The sequence below is a fragment of the Entelurus aequoreus genome, linkage group LG08 (assembly GCF_033978785.1).
Source record: "Entelurus aequoreus isolate RoL-2023_Sb linkage group LG08, RoL_Eaeq_v1.1, whole genome shotgun sequence".
In the NCBI taxonomy this organism is placed as follows: Eukaryota; Metazoa; Chordata; class Actinopteri; order Syngnathiformes; family Syngnathidae; genus Entelurus; species Entelurus aequoreus.
The window spans coordinates 65,260,770-65,280,480 of NC_084738.1; the positions used below are offsets into that span (position 1 = coordinate 65,260,770).

The 19,711-nt window shown below is 37.1% G+C and overlaps 2 protein-coding genes across 7 annotated transcripts in view; one reads left to right on the forward strand and one right to left on the reverse strand.

The window, feature by feature from the left end:
* Positions 1-19,711, forward strand: part of LOC133656159 (breakpoint cluster region protein-like) — a 590,239-nt gene that overhangs the window by 331,163 nt on the left and 239,365 nt on the right. The window lies entirely within an intron of this gene.
* LOC133656158 (transcription factor TFIIIB component B'' homolog) overlaps positions 1,107-19,711 on the reverse strand; it is an 86,892-nt gene continuing 68,287 nt past the window's right edge. Inside the window, exons 27-28 of one of the 6 annotated variants that reach the window (XR_009827112.1) lie at positions 2,426-2,468; positions 1,107-2,252 (exon numbers count right to left, since the gene is read on the reverse strand). The gene's annotated coding sequence lies outside the window, so the exon portion shown is untranslated. Of the gene's footprint in view, positions 2,284-2,425; positions 2,469-4,415; positions 4,435-6,492; positions 6,923-19,711 lie in introns of those variants that run through there. The other 5 variants (XR_009827113.1, XR_009827111.1, XM_062057053.1 and 2 more) reach the window with 5 other exon arrangements.

The following is a 19,711-nucleotide window of genomic DNA, read 5'->3' on the forward strand; positions in this document are numbered from 1 at the left end:
GTATATATATATATATATATATATATATATAGGTATGTATATATATATATGTATATATATATATATATATATATATATATATATATATGAACATATGTATATGTATATATATAAACATATATATATTGTATATATATATATAAATATATGTATATATATATGAACATATATATATATTGTATATATATATATAAATATATATATGTATATATATATTAACATATATATATATATATATATATATATATATATATATATATATATGTATATGTATATATATATATATATGTATATATTTTACATTCTACTATAATTACTTTATTGAATTAACAACCCCATGGCGCTGTATTGTACTTGTTTTAAATGTCCTTGTTCATGTTTGTTTGTAAATGTTGAACTTATAAAGGTTTATGAAAAAAATAAAAAGTCTAAGAACAAGAATAGACTGTCTAATTTCAGATGAAAGTTCTCTTTTTCTGGCCATTTTGAGCGTTTAATTGACCCCACAAATGTGATGCTCCAGAAACTCGAATCTGCTCAAAGGAAAGTCAGTTTTGTAGCTTCTGTAACGAGCTAAACTGTTTTCAGATGTGTGAACATGATTGCACAAGGGTTTTCTAATCATCAATTAGCCTTCTGAGCCAATGAGCAAACACATTGTACCATTAGAACACTGGAGTGATAGTTGCTGGAAATGGGCCTCTATACACCTATGTAGATATTGCACCAAAAACCAGACATTTACAGCTAGAATAGTCATTTACCACATTAGCAATGTATAGAGTGCATTTCTTTAAAGTTAAGACTAGTTTAAAGTTATCTTCATTGAAAAGTACAGTGCTTTTCCTTCAAAAATAAGGACATTTCAATGTGACCCCAAACTTTTGAACGGTAGTGTATGTATACTGTATACTGTGTATATAGATATATATATATATATATATATATATATATGTATGTTTAGCTAATCTATTTCCTTACAATTCTTTGTTTGGTTTCAGGAGAATTAAAAAATGTCTTGTAACAATTTGGGACAAAAAAATGACACATTTTAAACTTGTTTTTAATTACACTGCAGTTCAGAGTCAAATTCACTTTACATGTTATGTTTGCTCTTCCCCTGGACTATAAGGCGCAGTGCGCCTTATAAACCGGTGCGCTTAATGTATGGAATAATTCTGGTTGTGCTTACCGACCTCAAAGCAATTTTATTTGGTACATGGTGTAATGATACGTGTGACCAGTAGATGGCACTCACATATAAGAGATACATCTAGACTGCAATATGACGCCAGTAAACAACACCAAAACTTTACATGTTCCATTAAAAATAAAGAACATTACACATGGCACTCAAAAATCTGTCAAAATGTTTTTAATAGGACTTTGAAGCTGCGCCGCTTGATGGATTGTCGGCCCATTACGGCATACTGTAAGTATTATTATGGTGTGTGTATAAGGACCGCAAAATGGCAGCCATTAGCAGACATATTATCTGGTGTTTTGTTTCACAATATTATGCAAAAGCAACTTTTCTTACCTTCTGGTACCTGCTGATCTGTATTACGGATCTACATAAGTCCTGAAAATGTGCGCGCGTCCGCCATTGTAGTCCGTGCCGACACCGTAGTCGATCAGCTTCTTCTTTTTCTCTATCTTCTTGTTATGTGACATTCATCCTCCGCTGTTGCCATTTCTAATATAAAGTAGTGTAAAGTTCTTATATCTGTCAGTAAACTCGCCATGAAAGCACTAAAACATACCGGTGTAGTGAGTTGACATTATTCACCCAAGGAACTTTAGTTATTAGAGAGTTCCGCTCGGACGTTTTTTCACGGCCTCGTTGTTGTTTCCGGATGAGGAGACGCTGCTCCGTTATTGATTGAAGTAAAATGACACATTTTAAAACTTGTTTTTAATTACACTGCGGTTCAGAGTCAAATTCACTTTACATGTTATGCTTGCTCTTCCCCGCTTCTATTTGATCTCTAATGATAGATTCTTCAATCAGGACACATAAGTATATTTTACATCACTACGAATGGGCCACAATAAATACATAAATAAAACGTGTACTTTACATACTTGGGGAGGATCTAAACATTTCCAAAGGTCAGAAGAAAAATCTAATCATACCAATGATTATCAAACAAAAGTGATGATGACATTTAAAAACATTAACAAGGTAAAACTGTCATCCTCTGATGTCTGATGTTCTTCCATTGTGGTCTTTGTGTGTTGTTTGGCACCACCTGGTGGACGTGGCGTGTATCAGCAAGCTTTCTTTGCAAAGAACAAGGCAGACATTGTTGATATACAGAATGAATGGTGTTCTTTTTAAACAGGGTACTTGAAGGCACTCTATGGGGAGCGTAAGGTTTATTTTATGTATTTAATTTGATCAAATTAGATTATTTTAGCTTACCTTCCGTCCAAGTGCAGCTGGGATAGGCTCTAGCCTCCTCAAGCTGTAGAAAATGTAAGGATAGAAAGACTAGATTAGGTTCTCTAGAGCTCCTTAGTGCTGCCCTAGCTTTAAAAAAATAATAATAATAATAATAATGGAGAAAGATGGGTGGAAAAATATGTTTGTTGTTTTAATATATTTTCTGTAGGAGGACAAACATGACACAAACCTTCCTAATTGTGAGAAAACCCACTGTTGATATTAAACATGCTTCACTGGTGAGAGTATTTCACAAGCGTCGTTTTGTCCAACTCAATTCGGCGGTCCTTAAACGCACCGTAGTTTGTTTGCATGTACAACTTTCTCCGACGCTGCCACAGAAAGGCGCGTGTCGTGCCACTCCTTCTTTGTCTCATTTTTGTCCACCAAACTTTTTATTCTGAGCGTGAATGCACAAAGGTGAGCTTTGTTGATGTTATTGACTTTGGTCACTCCAAGCTAATTGATGCTAACATGCTATTTAGGCTAGCTGTGTCTACATATTGCATCATTATGCCTCGTTTGTAGGTATATTTCAGCTGATTATGTCCTCTGCGTGTTTAATTTATACGTGCATGTCTCATGACACATTATCTGCATGTAATATTGGCTGCATTTCTCATAGTTGTTTGTGGGCCATGTTGTTCCAGACCACAGCAAATGTTCAAAGTTAAAGTTCAAAGTTAAAGTATCAATGATTGTCACACACACACACTAGGTGCGGCGAAATTATTCTCTGCATTTGACCCATCACCCTTGATCACCCCCTGGGAGGTGAGGGGAGCAGTGGGCAGCAGCGGTGGCCGCGCCCGGGGAATCATTTTTGGTGATATAACCCAGCTTGCAAAGATTGTAATAAATCCATTAGAAGAAGACAACCTGTAATTCCCTTTAACTTGGACACACACCTCTATACCTTTGGTCATTCTAAGACAGTCATTTCCAGGAAATATCTCACCCTCTGTGTAGTTTTACTAATGTTTTCCAACGTTGCACAAATGTGTAGCATAAATGATACATTTCATTATAAGACTTAAATAAGACTTTTAATTTCTTGCAGCTCCAGATAGCTTTTATTTTTGTATTTTTGGTCAAATATGGCTCTTTAAACTTTTTGTGTTGCCGACCCCCGGGTTAATGACTGCCTTCTAAAATGCATTGCTCATCCTCCTTGTGTTCGGGCTCAAAAATATCAGGTCCTGGATCATTATTTGTCCCGAAGTAATCGTTGTTGACTCTCACAAAGTCTGCCTGATTGTTAGAATAATTAAGTATAAGTTGTCACACAACTCTTATGCTTAAAGGCCGTTGCTATAGTTATTATCAATTGTGCTGAAATTGTACTTTTCTATCCATGCAAAGAGACGACTCGCAATCTTGGATTGCGAGTCGTCTCGTATCAGTGTTTGTGTCCAGACCCGGCCTGCTGACTGCCAAGGGCGAACATCGAGTACCTCGACGCAGACAAAGCAGAGACAGGGGCGATATCACCAGTGTCCGCACATTTGCATTTCCGAATAATATTTTATTGATATTTTGTCTAACTGGGGCTGCTGAAATGACCCCCCCTTCCTTCAGAAGCAGCCTCAGTGATGTAACCAGGGACCTCCCAAATAAATAGTGGAGCACGTGGGCTGTGCCTTGAAACTTTTATTAGTAGATTGCACAGTACAGTACATATTCCGTACAATTGACCACTAAATGGTAGCACCCGGATAAGTTTTTCAACTCGTTTAAGTCGGGGTCCACGTTAATCAATTCACGGCCCTGAGGGCGTAGGTTGGAACTGTAACTGAGTGTGCAGCCCAATACGTCTCTCCTCATTGAGTAAAATTGAATTCTGTCTCTGCATGGTTCCTTGCTTCTTGTCCGTTTAATAGATGTCATCAGTGTTTGAACCTGACACTGATTAGCATTGTTGTTGATGGGGAAGGGATCTGTGGTTCCTCCTCCACGACCAGGCCACGTGACTGGTTTCCGCAATAACTCTGTGAGATTGGTAATATTATGTTCATTTCTATTCAATCGCAAACCTTGCCAGTCTTTTGGTGTCATAAATCCGATATATATATGACAATAGTTTCAATATAGACGCAACTTGTTTTTCCACTCTAATTCTACTTAATCCCTTCTAATTCTCTGAGTGACAAAGACAAAGAAAAAATGCTATAACCATTCAACGTTAATAAGTAGCATGTAGCACCACTGCACCCTCCAATAATAACCTTGTTAGTGATCAATACCAGTCAAACCTGAGCATTTTTGCGAACCGCAGAATTCTTGGTTGCGGGGTGTCTGTTGCTATGGTAACCAGGTGAAAAGGGGTCCTTTGGCGTGGTTGGTGCACGGCTTGTCCCAGTAGGAAGGTGTAACTGACATACCGAGCAATGTCATCGCGTGTTCTTGGGTGTGCCGCTTTTAGATTGGGGTAATTATAGACAACACCTGTGCTTTTCATCGTAAACACCACCTGTGCTTTTCATTCACATGAGTAATTGGTCGATGTGGGAATGTGAAAAACACATGTACTGACCGTAAATACACCACAGAAGGTGTGGTGGTGTGAGTGTTCTCTGGGAGTTCAACTTAGCGTCCTTTCATTGTGTGAACGCTGACAACATATGAGATTCCTCACCAAAATCCATCTATTGTTATTATTCTACCTCTTCTAATGATAGCATGTTAGCATTAACATGCTAACTTTTTAGCTTTTTCACCTCAGTGTCATATAAGTTGTTACTGGACACAAAGCAAACTGTTAGCATGCTAGCATTAACACGCTACTTTTCAAGCTAATTTGGTACACCTGACAGCATAAACATGCTAACTTTTTTAGCTAATTTTGCAGCTGCACACCTTACAGTCATACAGCAGCTTGGTCCATGACACATGCTAACTCTTGTTGCTAATTTTGCAACCGTTTACCCCAGAGTCATTTAACTTACTGCTTGACTACTAGTGATTGCTAGCATGCTACCTCAGTGTCATATAAGTTGTTACTGGACACAAAGCAAACTTTTAGCATGCTAACATTAACACGCTACCTTTCAGGCTAAATGTGTACACCTTACAGCTTGGTTTGTGACACATTTGCAACCATTTACCCCCCAGAGTCCTATAACCTGGTACTTGATATATGCTAATTGCTAGCTTGCCAACTTTCAGCCAATTTGGTCACCATACACAACAGAGTCATATAACTCGTTAATAGATGCAAGCTAACTCTTAGCTCGCTATCATTAACATGATGAATGTTTAGCTAATTTGGCAGCTTTATACCAGACAGTCATAAACAGTAGTTTGGTCTGTGACACATGCTAGCATTAACAAGCTAAATTGTTACGCTAACTTTGCAACCATTTACCCCGCAGTCATATAACTTCTTACTTGACATATGTTAATTGTTAGAATGCTAAAGTATATCAATTTTGTATATCCAATTGTTAGCGCTTCATACACGGTTTCTCCGGATTCTAAGAACAATACTGTCATACTGGGGTAAAAACGCAATGTTTTGTTTTGTAGGAGTTATCCTTAAAACAACTTTGTATTGCTTCATTAACTTGGTACAGAACACAAGCTAACTGCTAGCCATCGCTAACAGTAACGTGTTGACTTTTTTTTAGGTATTTTTTCAGTCGTACACAGTAGCTTGATACTTGACATATGCTAAATGTTAGCATGCTAGCTTTTAGCCAACGATGCTGTCATACACCTCAGAGTCATACAACTTGGTACTTGACACATGCTAACTCTCAGCCTGCTAACATTAACATGCTAACTGTTCAGCATTTTTTTTGGGCCGTGCACATTACAGTCATACACAGTAGCTTGCTCCGGGACACATGCTAACTGCTAGCATGCTAACTTTAGCATGCTAATAGTTTACCCAAGAGTCATATAACCTGGTACTTGACACAAGCTAACTTTTAGCACGCGTACGTTAACATGTTGACTTTTTTAAAGCTATTTTTGCAGCAGTAGTCATATACAGTAGCTTGGTCCATGATTTTGATTGATTGATTCTTTTATTAGTAGGTTGCACAGTGAAGTACATATTCCGTACATGAAACATGTTTACTAGCCAACTACCAAAACTATTTATTTATTTTTTCGCTAATTGTGCCGCCGTACACTGCAGAGTTATACAACTCGGTGCTTGACACACGCTAACAACTTAATTAGCTCGTTTTATTTGAAGTTTTCGAACTGGCGCGGTCGGGAGAGTGGCCGTGCCAGCCACCTGACGGTTCCCGGTTCGATCCCCAGCTTCTACCATCCTAGTCACGTCCGTTGTGCTCCTTGAGCAAGACACTTCCCCCTTGCTCCTGATGGGTGGTGGTCAGGGCCCTGCATGGTTTGGGGTGCCATGTCATCTGCTGGTGTCGGTCCACTCTGTTTCCTGAGATCCAGGGTCAACGCAGCCGTCTACCAGCAAGTTTTAGAGCACTTCATGCTTCCTGCTGCTGACCTGCTCTATGGAGATGGAGATTTCAAGTTCCAACAGGACTTGGCGCCTGCACACAGCGCAAAATCTACCCGTGCCTGGTTTACGGACCATGGTATTTCTGTTCTAAATTGGCCCGCCAACTCCCCTGCCCTTAGCCCCATAGAAAATCTGTGGGGTATTGTGAAAAGGAAGATGCAGAATGCCAGACCCAAAAATGCAGAAGAGTTGAAGGCCACTATCAGAGCAACCTGGGCTCTCATAACACCTGAGCAGTGCCAGAAACTCATGGACTCCATGCCACGCCGCATTAACGCAGTAATTGAGGCAAAAGGAGCTCCAACCAAGTATTGAGTATTGTACATGCTCATATTTTTCATTTTCATACTTTTCAGTTGGCCAACATTTCTAAAAATCCCTTTTTTGTATTAGCCTTAAGTAATATTCTAATTTTGTGACACACAGAATTTTGGATTTTCATTTGTTGCCACTTCAAATCATCAAAATTAAATGAAATAAACATTTGAATGCATCAGTCTGTGTGCAATGAATAAATATAATGTACAAGTTACACCTTTTGAATGCAATTACTGAAATAAATCAAGTTTTTCAAAATATTCTAATTTACTGGCTTTTACCTGTATATATATATATATATATATATATATATATATATATATATATATATATATATATATATACATATATATACATATATATATATATATATATATATATATATATATATATATATATATATATATATATATATATATATATATATATATATATATATATATATATATATATATATAAAATTTATATATTTTTAAATAAATTGTAATTTTTAGTTGTTTTTTTTTACTGTATTTTCATATTTTCTTCATTTTATTTTGGATGAGAGTATGGAAATGGATGAACAGTATATGTATGGTGTGTATATATATATATATATATATATATATATATATATATATATATATATATATATATATATATATATATATATATATATATATATATATATATATATATATATATATATATATATATATATATATATATATATATATATATATATATATATATATATATATATATATATATACATATATATATACTGTATGTATTGAATTTTTTTATTTTTTTAAATTTTTATTAATTTGAATTTATTTATTTTTTTACTGTATTTTCACATTATCTTCATTTTATTTTGGATGAGGAGTATGGAAATGGATGAACAGTATATTTATTGTATGTGTGTGTATATATATATATATATATATATATATATATATATATATATATATATATATATATATATATATATATATATATATATATATATATATATATATATATATATATATATATATGTATATATATATACTGTATTTATTTAATTTGTACTTTTTTTATTTAATTTTTATTAATTTTTTTTTATTTATTTTTTTTACTGTATTTTCCCATTTTCTTCATTTTATTTTGGATGAGGAGTATGGAAATGGATGAACAGTATATTTATTGTATGTGTGTATATATATATATATATATATATATATATATATATATATATATATATATATATATATATATATATATATATATATATATATATATATATATATATATATATATATATATATATACTGTATTTATTTAATTTGTATTTTTTTTATTTAATTTTTATTAATTTGTATTTTTTATTTTTTTTACTGTATTTTCACATTTTATTTTGGATGAGGAGTACGGAAATGGACGAACAGTATATTTATTTTATGTGTACTTTTCATTTAATTGGGTTTATTCAGTATTAGCGTGTTCTGGTGGGGTCATACGGTGTAAATATTCCTTAACATGTAAACCTACTGGTGCTCTTACCTGAACAACAACAGCATTGTGAGTCAGGGAAATTTACCCGCAATGTCCTAAAGACCCAAAATGACAAATTGTTGCCGTAACTCCAGTAACCTCACCAACGTGTTTGACTCTGAAATCGGTGTGACATGCATATAAATACGACTGCTATAGGTAACGTTAGCTAAAACAATTAAAGTGTGACTTTGGAAAAGGAGAAAAAAACAAAAAACAAGTCTGCTAACCTTAAAGGACTGGCAGGTAAATAGAGGCACACCTTATTAAGAATTACGGAGTCATAATGCTGCTTGATGATGGTTTGTGTTGGAATGTGAAATCATCACCTGCCATTCTTCACATAGTCTCAGAGCAGAGAATGTGAAAAGTGCTTTTGTGCGGCGCCTGCTTTGAAATGTCATCATTGTTGACGTTCTGTGCTAATGGGAAGTGTTTGCAGAGAGGGCGACTTTAGCTCGTCGACAACCAAACTGCTCACTTTTGGAAAAATACCGTGTTTTTCGGACTATTAGGCGCACTTAAAATCCTTTAATTTTTTCATAAAATGGCAAGTGCGCCTTATAACCCGGTGCGCTCAATGTACATAATAATTCTGGTTGTGCTTACCGACCTCGAAGCAGCTTGATTTGGTACGCGGTGTAATGATACGTGTGACCAGTAGATGGCACTCACACATAAGAGATACGTGTAGACTGCAATATGACGGCAGTAAACAACGCCAAAACTTTACATGTTCCGTTGAAAATAAAGAACATTACACACGGCGCTTAAAAAAAATCTGTCAAAATGTTTTAGTATGACTTTGAAGCTGCAGCGCTTGATGGATTGTCGGCTTCATTACGGCATAAGTATTATTGTGGTGTGTGTGTATAAGGACCGCAAAATGGCAGCCATTAGAGACATATTATCTGGCGTTTTGTTTCGCAATATTATGCAAAAGCAACTTTTCTTACCTTCTGGTATCTGCTGATCTATATTTGGAATCTGCATAAGTCCTGAAAATGTGCGCGTGTCCGCCATTGTAGTCCGTAGTCGATAATCTTCTTCTTTTTCTCTATCTTCTTATGTGACATTCCTCCTCCACTGTTGCCATTTCTAATATAAAGTAGTGTAAAGTTCTTACTTATATCTGTCAGTAAACTCACCATGAAAGCACTAAAACATACCGGTGTAGTGAGTTGACATTATTCACCCAAGGAACTTTACGGACGGACGTTTTTTTCACGGGCGTTGTTGTTGCACTAGTGAGCCACGGATGAGGAGATGCTGCTCCGTTATTGATTGAAGTAAAGTCTGAATGTCCTTAAAACAATTAGCTCCATCTTTTGACACTTCTTCCACTCCCGCCCTTGCACGCTACACCGCTACAACAAAGATGACGCTGACGGAGGTGAGGCACGTAAATAAGACCGCCCACAAAACGGCGCATCCTGAAGAGACTGTCAGAAAGCGACTTGAAGATGATCTGTAAAACATCATCTATGCAACATTATAGAGTCTGTTTCGCTGATTGGAGAGCAAGCGTTTCGCAGCTAGTGGGTCCATGACGGTGACTTCTGTTTTGTTTGATCAGCCGTTTTACTGCCGCGTTACAGACACCGTTTGGAAACAGTTAAGGTATGTAAATAAATTTAGAAATCTGTCAGTTTAAACAACTCATTTATGATAAAAGAAAAGAAAATTGGAAAGAAAATTGTTGTTCTCACATATAGTGGGTGGGGCTTATACTGTATAGTCCAGAAAATACGGTATCCATCCATCCATTTATTTTCTACCACTTGTCCCTTTCGGGGTCGCGGGGGGTGCTGGAGCCTATCTCAGCTGCATTCGGGCGGTAGGCGGGGTACAACGGCATTATGGTCGTATTGTTTCATTTTCGTCAATTCACCAAAACGGCACCGTGGACTTATAGGGTCTGTTTCGCTGATTGGTGAGCGAGCGTTTCGCAGCTAGTGGGTCCATGACGGTGACTTCTGTTTTGTTTGATCATCCGTTTTACTGCCGCGTCAATACATTTAGAAATCTGTCAGTTTAAAGGCTTACTAAAAGCCACTACTAGCGACCACGCAGTCTGATAGTTTATATATCAATGATGAAATCTTAACATTGCAACACATGCCAATACGGTCGGGTTAACTAATAAAGTGACATTTTAAATTTCCCGGGAAACTTCCGCTTGAAAAGGTCTATGTATGATGACGTATGCGCGTGACGTCAAACAGCTCTGTTTTCATCGCAAAATTCCACAGTATTCTGGACATCTGTGTTGGTGAATCTTTTGCAATTTGTTTAATGAACAATGGAGACTGCAAAGAAGAAAGTTGTAGGTGGGATCGGTGTATTAGCGGCTGGCTGCAGCACCACAACCAGGAGGACTTTGACTTGGATAGCAGACGCGCTAGCCGCCGACCGCATCGATGATCGGGTGAAGTCCTTCGTCGCGCCGTTGATCGCTGGAACGCAGGTGAGCACGGGTGTTGATGAGCAGATGAGGGCTGGCGTAGGTGGAGCGCTAATGTTTTTATCATAGCTCTGACGAGGTCCCGTAGCTAAGTTAGCTTCAATGGCGTCGTTAGCAACAGCATTGCTAGGCTTCGACAGGCGGCACAGCATTAACCGTGTACTTACAGGGCCAGAGTTTGGTTCGGTGTCTCCTGATAGTAGTATTGTTGATCTGGGGCCGTACTTATCAAGCTTCTTAGAGTGCTATTTTACACTTAAGTCCTGAGAATTTGCGAAATTTAGTCCTACTCTCAAACTTAAGAATAAAAGCTTTTTATCAACGTTCTTAAGTCTAAGAATCACTCCTACTCTCCACGATATTTAAGAGACCTTCAGAGGTGTCTTAAGAGGTTAGGAGTTGCCAGCAGGGGATGGCACTGAGGCGAGAGAGACGTGTGCGAACGTTCAGGGAATGGAACAATGTTTTTTTTTTTTTTGATGACGAGCAGCTGATCAAACGGTATCGTTTAGACAGAGCGGATATTATTTTTGTCACAGATTTAATACTTTTCGATTCCTTGTTGATTTCTGCATGTGTCTGCAGTGGGCTAGTATATATAGAGCCACCCACACCAGTTTCAAATTAGTTGCCTAATTAATGAATTGGAAAGAAAATGTTATGACAGTAGCGTATGTGTGTGGCCGTGAGGTGAGTGACGTCAGTGAGTGTGTGGGCGAGAGAAGAGAGGGAGCGGTAGCGTGAGTGCCGGCGGGGACTAGTTTGTTTTGTATTATTTTGTAGTTTATTGTCAAAATATACACTCCCATTGTCCACTTAAATATTTCCAAGATATTTCTTTATTCTTAGACAACGGATTCCCTTCCGTGATTGGTCATTTCTATGGACACAGAAATGACGTCACCTAAAATTCCGTTTACGGCACATAGTAATGTCGTAATTCAGCTCTGAGTGTGACACTTAAGATTCAGTCCTACACTTCGCTGAAAGTGTGAGTAAGACGCTTGATAACTAACTTTTAAGTGCAGCTTTCAGCGAAGAATTTATTTACTCTTAAGTCAACTCTTAGCAGACTTCTTAGGAGTAATTCTAAGAAGCTTGATAAGTACGGCCCCTGCTGTCTATCCTTCCAGTCAGGGGCTTATTTATTTTGTTTCCATCTGCATTTAAGCGCGATGCTATCACGTTAGCTTTGTAGCTAAAGTGCTTCACCGATGTATTGTCGTGGAGATAAAAGTCACAGTGAATGACCATTTTGCGTTCTCGACTCTCATTTTCAAGAGGACATAGTATCCGAGGTGGTTTAAAATACAAATCCGTGATCCACAATAGAAAAAGGAGAAAGTGTGGAATCCAATGAGCCAGCTTGTACCTAAGTTATGGTCAGAGCGAAAAAAGATACGTCCTGCACTGCACTCTAGTCCTTCACTCTCACGTTCCTCATCCACGAATCTTTCATCCTGGCTCAAATAAATGGGGTAATCGTCGCTTTCTCGGCCCGAATCGCTCTCGCTGCTGGTGTAAACAATGGGGAAATGTGAGGAGCCTTTCAACCTGTGACGTCACGCTACTTCCGGTACAGGCAAGGCTTTTTTTTATCAGCGACCAAAAGTTGCGAACTTTATCGTCGATGTTCTCTACTAAATCCTTTCAGCAAAAATATGGCAATATCGCGAAATGATCAAGTATGACACATAGAATGGATCTGCTATCCCCGTTTAAATAAGAAAAATTCATTTCAGTAGGCCTTTAAACAACTCATCTATGATAAAAGAAAATTGGAAAGAAACTTGTTGTTCTCAAGTATAGTGGGTGGGGCTTATATAGGGCAGAAAATACGGTAGATTAAAAAAAATCAAAAAATAATCCAATTTTGCTAGCTATCATTTTGATTCCTCCACTAAAATGTTACTTTTTTTGAGGAATAATTGATGTCATTGTTGTTGTTTGTACAAATCCCAAACAGGCTTCAATAAAAACAGTACATGTTCTTGGCATGAAGCCCGCAGTACTCAGGCGTCTCCTCGGCCGGTTAATTGCGCGTCACTCGAAAGTGAAATCCCAGCAAAAGTTGCGTGTCCCTCGCTGAGTCTTTAACACGAACAGAGTTCACCCTTCAACTCGGTTCCGTCCCTTCCAAACTAACATCTCCGTGTACGACAGGACATCACGCGGATGGCCGCCCGATAGGAATGTGCGCTGAAAACATCTGTCAGCGACACATGAATTGCAGCCATTAAAAGCTCAAGAAGTTTACACATGTCAGTCTGGCTGCAGATCTTGTTTTAGCAAGACAATGACGAAGGTTGCATATTTACGAGTGCTTGATTAGGATCCCTGCCAATACCGCAGTCGTGACGAACAAACAGTAAAAAAAAATGCGGAAAGTCACTACCATATCCAAATCACACTTCTGTGGCAATCTCTTCAACAGCTCATCTTCCTTCGAGGGAGTTTTTCTTTGGACCTGCTCAATGCTTCCCCCGAGGTAACGTGTGTTGTTAAAAAAAACAAAAAAAACGTGGGGAATTTCGGTAGCTCTTGATGTAAACGTTGCTGCAATTACTTTGACGGGCGAGCGCTCGCCCCAATCTGCTTCCTGCTAAACAAGCTCTGCCGCATATGTTGAAATTGCAGCGCCTGAACACTGATAAATATCGCCGGGGCATTTTGAGTGGCACATGTCACGTCGCGTCGCAGCATCAGTTAGAATGTACAAAAGCAGTGAAGTTGTCACCTGGTGTAAATGGTCAATAAAAAGAGAATATAACAAATCAATTTCAACTTATATCCAATTGAATAGACTGCAAAGACAAGATATTTAACGTTTGAACTCGTAAACTTTGTTATTTTTTGCAAATATTAGCTCATTTGGAATGTGATGCCTGCAGCATGTTGCAAAAAAGCTGTCACAGGTGGCAAAAACGACTGAGAGAGAGTTGAGGAATGCTCGTCAAACACTTATTTGGAACATCCCACAGGTGGACGGGCTAATTGGGAACAGGTGGGTGCCATGATTGGGTATAAAAGCAGCTTCCATGAAATGCTCAGTCGTTCACAAACAAGGACGGGGTCGAGGGTCACCACTTTGTCAACAAATGCCTGAGCAAATTGTTTAAGAACAACATTTCTCAACAAGGAATTTAGGGATTTCGCCATCTACGCTCCGTAATATCATCAAAAGGTTCAGAGATTCTGGAGAAATCGATCCCTCAGGTGGTACCGCATCAAAAAGCGACATCAGTGTGTAAAGGATATCCCCACATGGGCTCAGGAACACTTCAGAAAACCACTGTCAGTAACTACAGTTGGTCGCTACATCTGTAAGTGCAAGTTAAAAACTCTACTATGCCAAAGCCAATTTATCAACAACACCCAGAAACGCTTCGCTGGGCCCGAGCTCATCTAAGATGGACCGATGCAAAGTGGAAAAGTGTTCTGTGGTCTGACGAGTCCACATGCCAAATTGTTTTTGGAAACTGTGGACGTCGTGTCCTCCGGACCAAAGAGGAAAATAACCATCCGGACTGTTCTAGGGTGAAAGTGTAAAAGCCAGCATGTGTGATGGTATGGGGGTGTATTAGTGGTCAAGACATGGGTAACTTACACATCTGTGAAGGCACCATTAATGCTGACAGGTACATACAGCTTTTGGAGCAACATATGTTGTTATCATGGACGCCCCTGCTTATTTCAGCAAGACAATGCCAAGCCAGGTGTTACAACAGCGTGGCTTCATAGTAAAAGAGTGCGGGTACTAGACTGGCCTGCCTGTAGTCCAGACATTGAAAATGTGTGAAGGCTAAAATATGAGAAGGGAGGCTGTTGAACAACTTAAGCTGTACATCAAGCAAGAATGGGAAATAATTCCACTTCAAAAATGTGTCTCCTCAGTTCCCAAACCTTTACTGAGTGTTGTTAAAAGGAAAGGCCATGTAACACACGGGTAAAAATGCCTTTTTTGCAATGTGTTGCTGCCATTAAATTCTAAGTTCATGATTATTTGCCAAAAAAAACAAAAGTTTCTGAGTGTGAACATGAAATATCTTGTCTTTGCAGTCTATTCAATTGAATATAAGTTGAAAAGGATTTGTTGTATTCTCTTTTTATTTACCATTTACACAACGTGACAACTTCACTGCTTTTGGCTTTTGTAAAAAAAAAAATCCTCCAATATGAGGACCTAGAGAAAGACTGTAGCTTTTCTTTCTCAGAGTAAGCCCCCTTTCTCGGCCCAGGAACCATGTTTGGTGACTCCCACGTGAGGCAGTTCAGGTTAAGTTGATACTCCACTTTGATGATTCTAGAAGTCAAACTATGAGATGTTATCTCTGCCAACCCGTGAAGAAACGTAACCATGGAAAATGAAAGAAAAATATTTAAAACTAGCATTTCCTTATAAGAAATACAATGATACTGATCAGAAGTCACGGACGTAGGTCCCGCCCGATTTCAGATACCAAGCATATACTTTGACAATAGAACATGTTTATAGCAAGTAACTCAAGTAAACATAACCAGAATATTCAATTTCAAAAGAAGAATGTGTGCAAGACAATCTGAAATACTAACGTGGCCACGCGACAAGTGCCAAGTTATGCAAAATTAGCAAAAGAAGCTAACATGTTACGGTAAGCAGGCAGGCATGTGATTTGAACTTAATGAAAAAGACTGAAAACAAGCCCCCGAAGCTCCTGGTTTTTCAGCAATTGAACATGCAAAAATTAGTCAAAAAAAAGCACCATTAAAGATGTTTTAGTGTGTAAAGAATTGAAAAATGATCAACAAAGTTGACATAAATACATACTCCATTTATGCAAATGAATCACTGTGTCTGTTTCAGTCACTATGTTATTTAGTCACTGCAGTAATTGTGTTCACATCCACAGGAACCACATGGGTTAGCCTACTCTATACAGCAGGGGTCACCAACGCGGTGCCCGCGGGCACCAGGTAGCCCGTAAGGACCAGATGAGTAGCCCGCGGGCCTGTTCTAAAAATAGCTCAAATAGCAGCACTTACCAGTGAGCTGCCTCTATTTTTTAAATTTTATTTATTTACTAGCAAGCTGGTCTCGCTTTGCTCGACATTTTTAATTCTAAGAGAGACAAAACTCAAATAGAATTTGAAAATCCAAGAAAATATTTTAAAGACTTGGTCTTCACTTGTTTAAATAAATTCATTAATTTTTTACTTTGCTTTTTATAACTTTCAGAAAGACAATTTTAGAGATAAAATACAACCTTAAAAATGATTTTAGGAGTTTTAAACACATATACCTTTTTACCTTTTAAATTCCTTCCTCTTCTTTCCTGACAATTTAAATCAATGTTCAAGTAAATTTATTTATTTTATTGTAAATAATAATACATACATTTTAATTTAATTCTTCATTTTAGCTTCTGTTTTTTTGACGAAGAATATTTGTGAAATATTTCTTCAAACTTATTATGATTAAAATTAAAAAAAAACTATTCTGGCAAATTTAGAAAATCTGTAGAATCAAATTTAAATCTTATTTCAAAGTCTTTTGAATTTCTTTTAAAAATTTTGTTCTGGAAAATCTAGAAGAAATAATGATTTGTCTTTGTTAGAAATATAGCTTGGTCCAATTTGTTATATATTCTAACAAAGTGTAGATTGGATTTTAACCTATTTAAAACATGTCATCAAAATTCTAAAATGAATCTTAATCAGGAAAAATTACTAATGATGTTCCATAAATAATTTTTTAAATTTTTTCAAAAAGATTCAAATTAGCTAGTTTTTCTCTTCTTTTTTTCGGTGGAATTTTGAATTTTAAAGAGTCGAAATTGAAGATAAACTATGTTTCAAAATTTAATTGTCATTTTTTTCGTGTTTTCTCCTCTTTTAAACCGTTCAATTAAGTGTAAATATCATTAATTATTAATAATAACAGAGTTAAAGGTAAATTGAGCAAATTGGCTATTTCTGGCAATTTATTTAAGTGTGTATCAAACTGGTAGCCCTTCGCATTAATCACTACCCAAGAAGTAGCTCTTGGTTTCAAAAAGGTTGGTGACCCCTGCTATACAGTATTTACAACCTTACTAGTTTTTTCTTCACAGCCACAAATGGTTCATCTAGTTATTTACATTATTTACACATTACTTTGTCTGTTTCAGTCACTATTTATTTAGTCACTGCAGTAATTGTGTTCACATCCACAGGAACCACATGGGTTAGCCTACTCTATACAGTATTTACAACCTTACTAGTTTTTTCTTCACAGCCACAAATGGTTCATCTAGTTATTTACATTATTTACACATTACTTTGTCTGTTTCAGTCACTATTTATTTAGTCACTGCAGTAATTGTGTTCACATCCACAGGAACCACATGGGTTAGTCTACTCTATACAGTATTTACAACCTTACTAGTGTTCACTCCACAGCCACAGATGGTTCATCTATTTATTGACATTATTTACACATTACTTTGTTTCAGTCACTATGTTATTTAGTCACTGCAGTAATTGTGTTCACATCCACAGGAACCACATGGGTTAGCCTACTCTATACAGTATTTACAACCTTACTAGTGTTCACTTCACAGCCACAAATGGTTAATCTAGTTATTGGCATTATTTACACATTATTTTTTCTGTGTCAGTCACTATGTTATTTAGTCACTACAGTAATTATGTTCACATCCACAGGAACCACATGGGTTAGCCTCCTCTATACAGTATTTACAACCTTACTAGTGTTCACTTTACAGCCACAAATGGTTAATCTAGTTATTTTCACTTTTTTTGTGTGTGTGTCAGTCACTATGTTATTTAGTCACTACAGTAATTATGTTCACATCCACAGGAACCACATGGGTTAGCCTCCTCTATACAGTATTTACAACCTTATAGTGTTCACTTTACAGCCACAAATGGTTAATCTAGTTATTTTCACTTTTTTTGTGTGTGTGTCAGTCACTATGTTATTTAGTCACTACAGTAATTATGTTCACATCCACAGGAACCACATGGGTTAGCCTACTCTATACAGTATTTACAACTTTACTAGTGTTCACTTCACAGCCACAGATGGTTCATCTAGTTATTGGCATTATTTACACATTATTTTTTCTATGTCAGTCACTATGTTATTTAGTCACTACAGTAATTGTGTTGACATCCACAGGAACCACATGGGTTAGCCTACTCTATACAGTATGAGGCTGTGAAGTGAACACTAGTTCACTTCATAGCCTCATCTACTTATTGACATTATTTACACATTACTTTGCTTCATTCACACATTACTTTGGCATTTTTGCTTTGATGGCTCAGAAATGAGCCGCCCTATCTTGCGTCTGATAGGCATGTCCGTAATGTTTTGTCCTAATCTTAACCATCATAGTAAACCAACCAACCAATCATGGATGTTCTTATACGTAAAACAACCAATCATCATGCATGATTCCCGTATAGTTTGTCCCCTGCCCGTGGAGTCGCTACGCTACGTATCTTCCATTTTTAGGTTAATAATTTTTAATGGAAAACCGTAGTTTTTACCCCAGGATTGTCAAAAGCCGTACTCATTACGGAAAACCCGTAGTTGTTGGCAGGTATGGAAAAGAGATGGATCAAAATTTTAACACGTAGGTCGGAAAAAACGAAGAAAAACTGAAAATATTTTTTTATATTTTTACAGAGATGAAAAAAAAAGACGGATTTCCGACTATAGATGGAAAAATCACATGCCTGCTCAAGGGCGTACGCATGCAAAATTAGCAAAAGAAGCTAACATCTTTCAATTGGCATGCTAAAAATTAGCATATGTCACATATCAAGTTGTATGACTCCGAAGTGTGCGCTAGTAAAATAGGCTGAGAAGGTTAGCCTGCTAATGTTAGCGTGCTAGCATACTAAAGTAACCACTAGCATGCTAACAGTTAGCATGTGTCAAGTACCAAGTTGTATGGCTCTGGGGTAAACGGTTGCAAAAATAGCAAAAAAAATGAGTATCTACATAGGACATAGTGTGTAGCATTAGCCATTACCCTAGTCCGCAAATCGTGGTGATGATTAGTATCTTTAAAGCGGCTTTCTACTGTGGATAGACGACACGTTCGTTGCAGCTTGCTCTGAAATTGGAGCCGGTGTTCTGGCAAGACATGCACCCTCGTGGAGTTCATGCACCTCCTGCATGTAAGTAACGAGAAGCGTTTTGCGTAAATAAACACATGTAAAAAAAATTAATTAGTGAATTAGTGCATATGAATTGTGACCGCATACAAAAGCCTAGCCCATTCCTGCTCCGTGGCTGATAAGAATATAATGGTACATTCCGCATACAATTACATTGTCTCTGGTGGCGCTGGACTGGTAAACAGTCACACTTGGTGGATATCCAACTTGGTAACGTTCAGAAGTTTTGCAAATGTATTTTTTAAAGTTATTTTGCAGAAGAAGAAAAAAAAGAAAAAAATATGATATATATATATATATATATATATATATA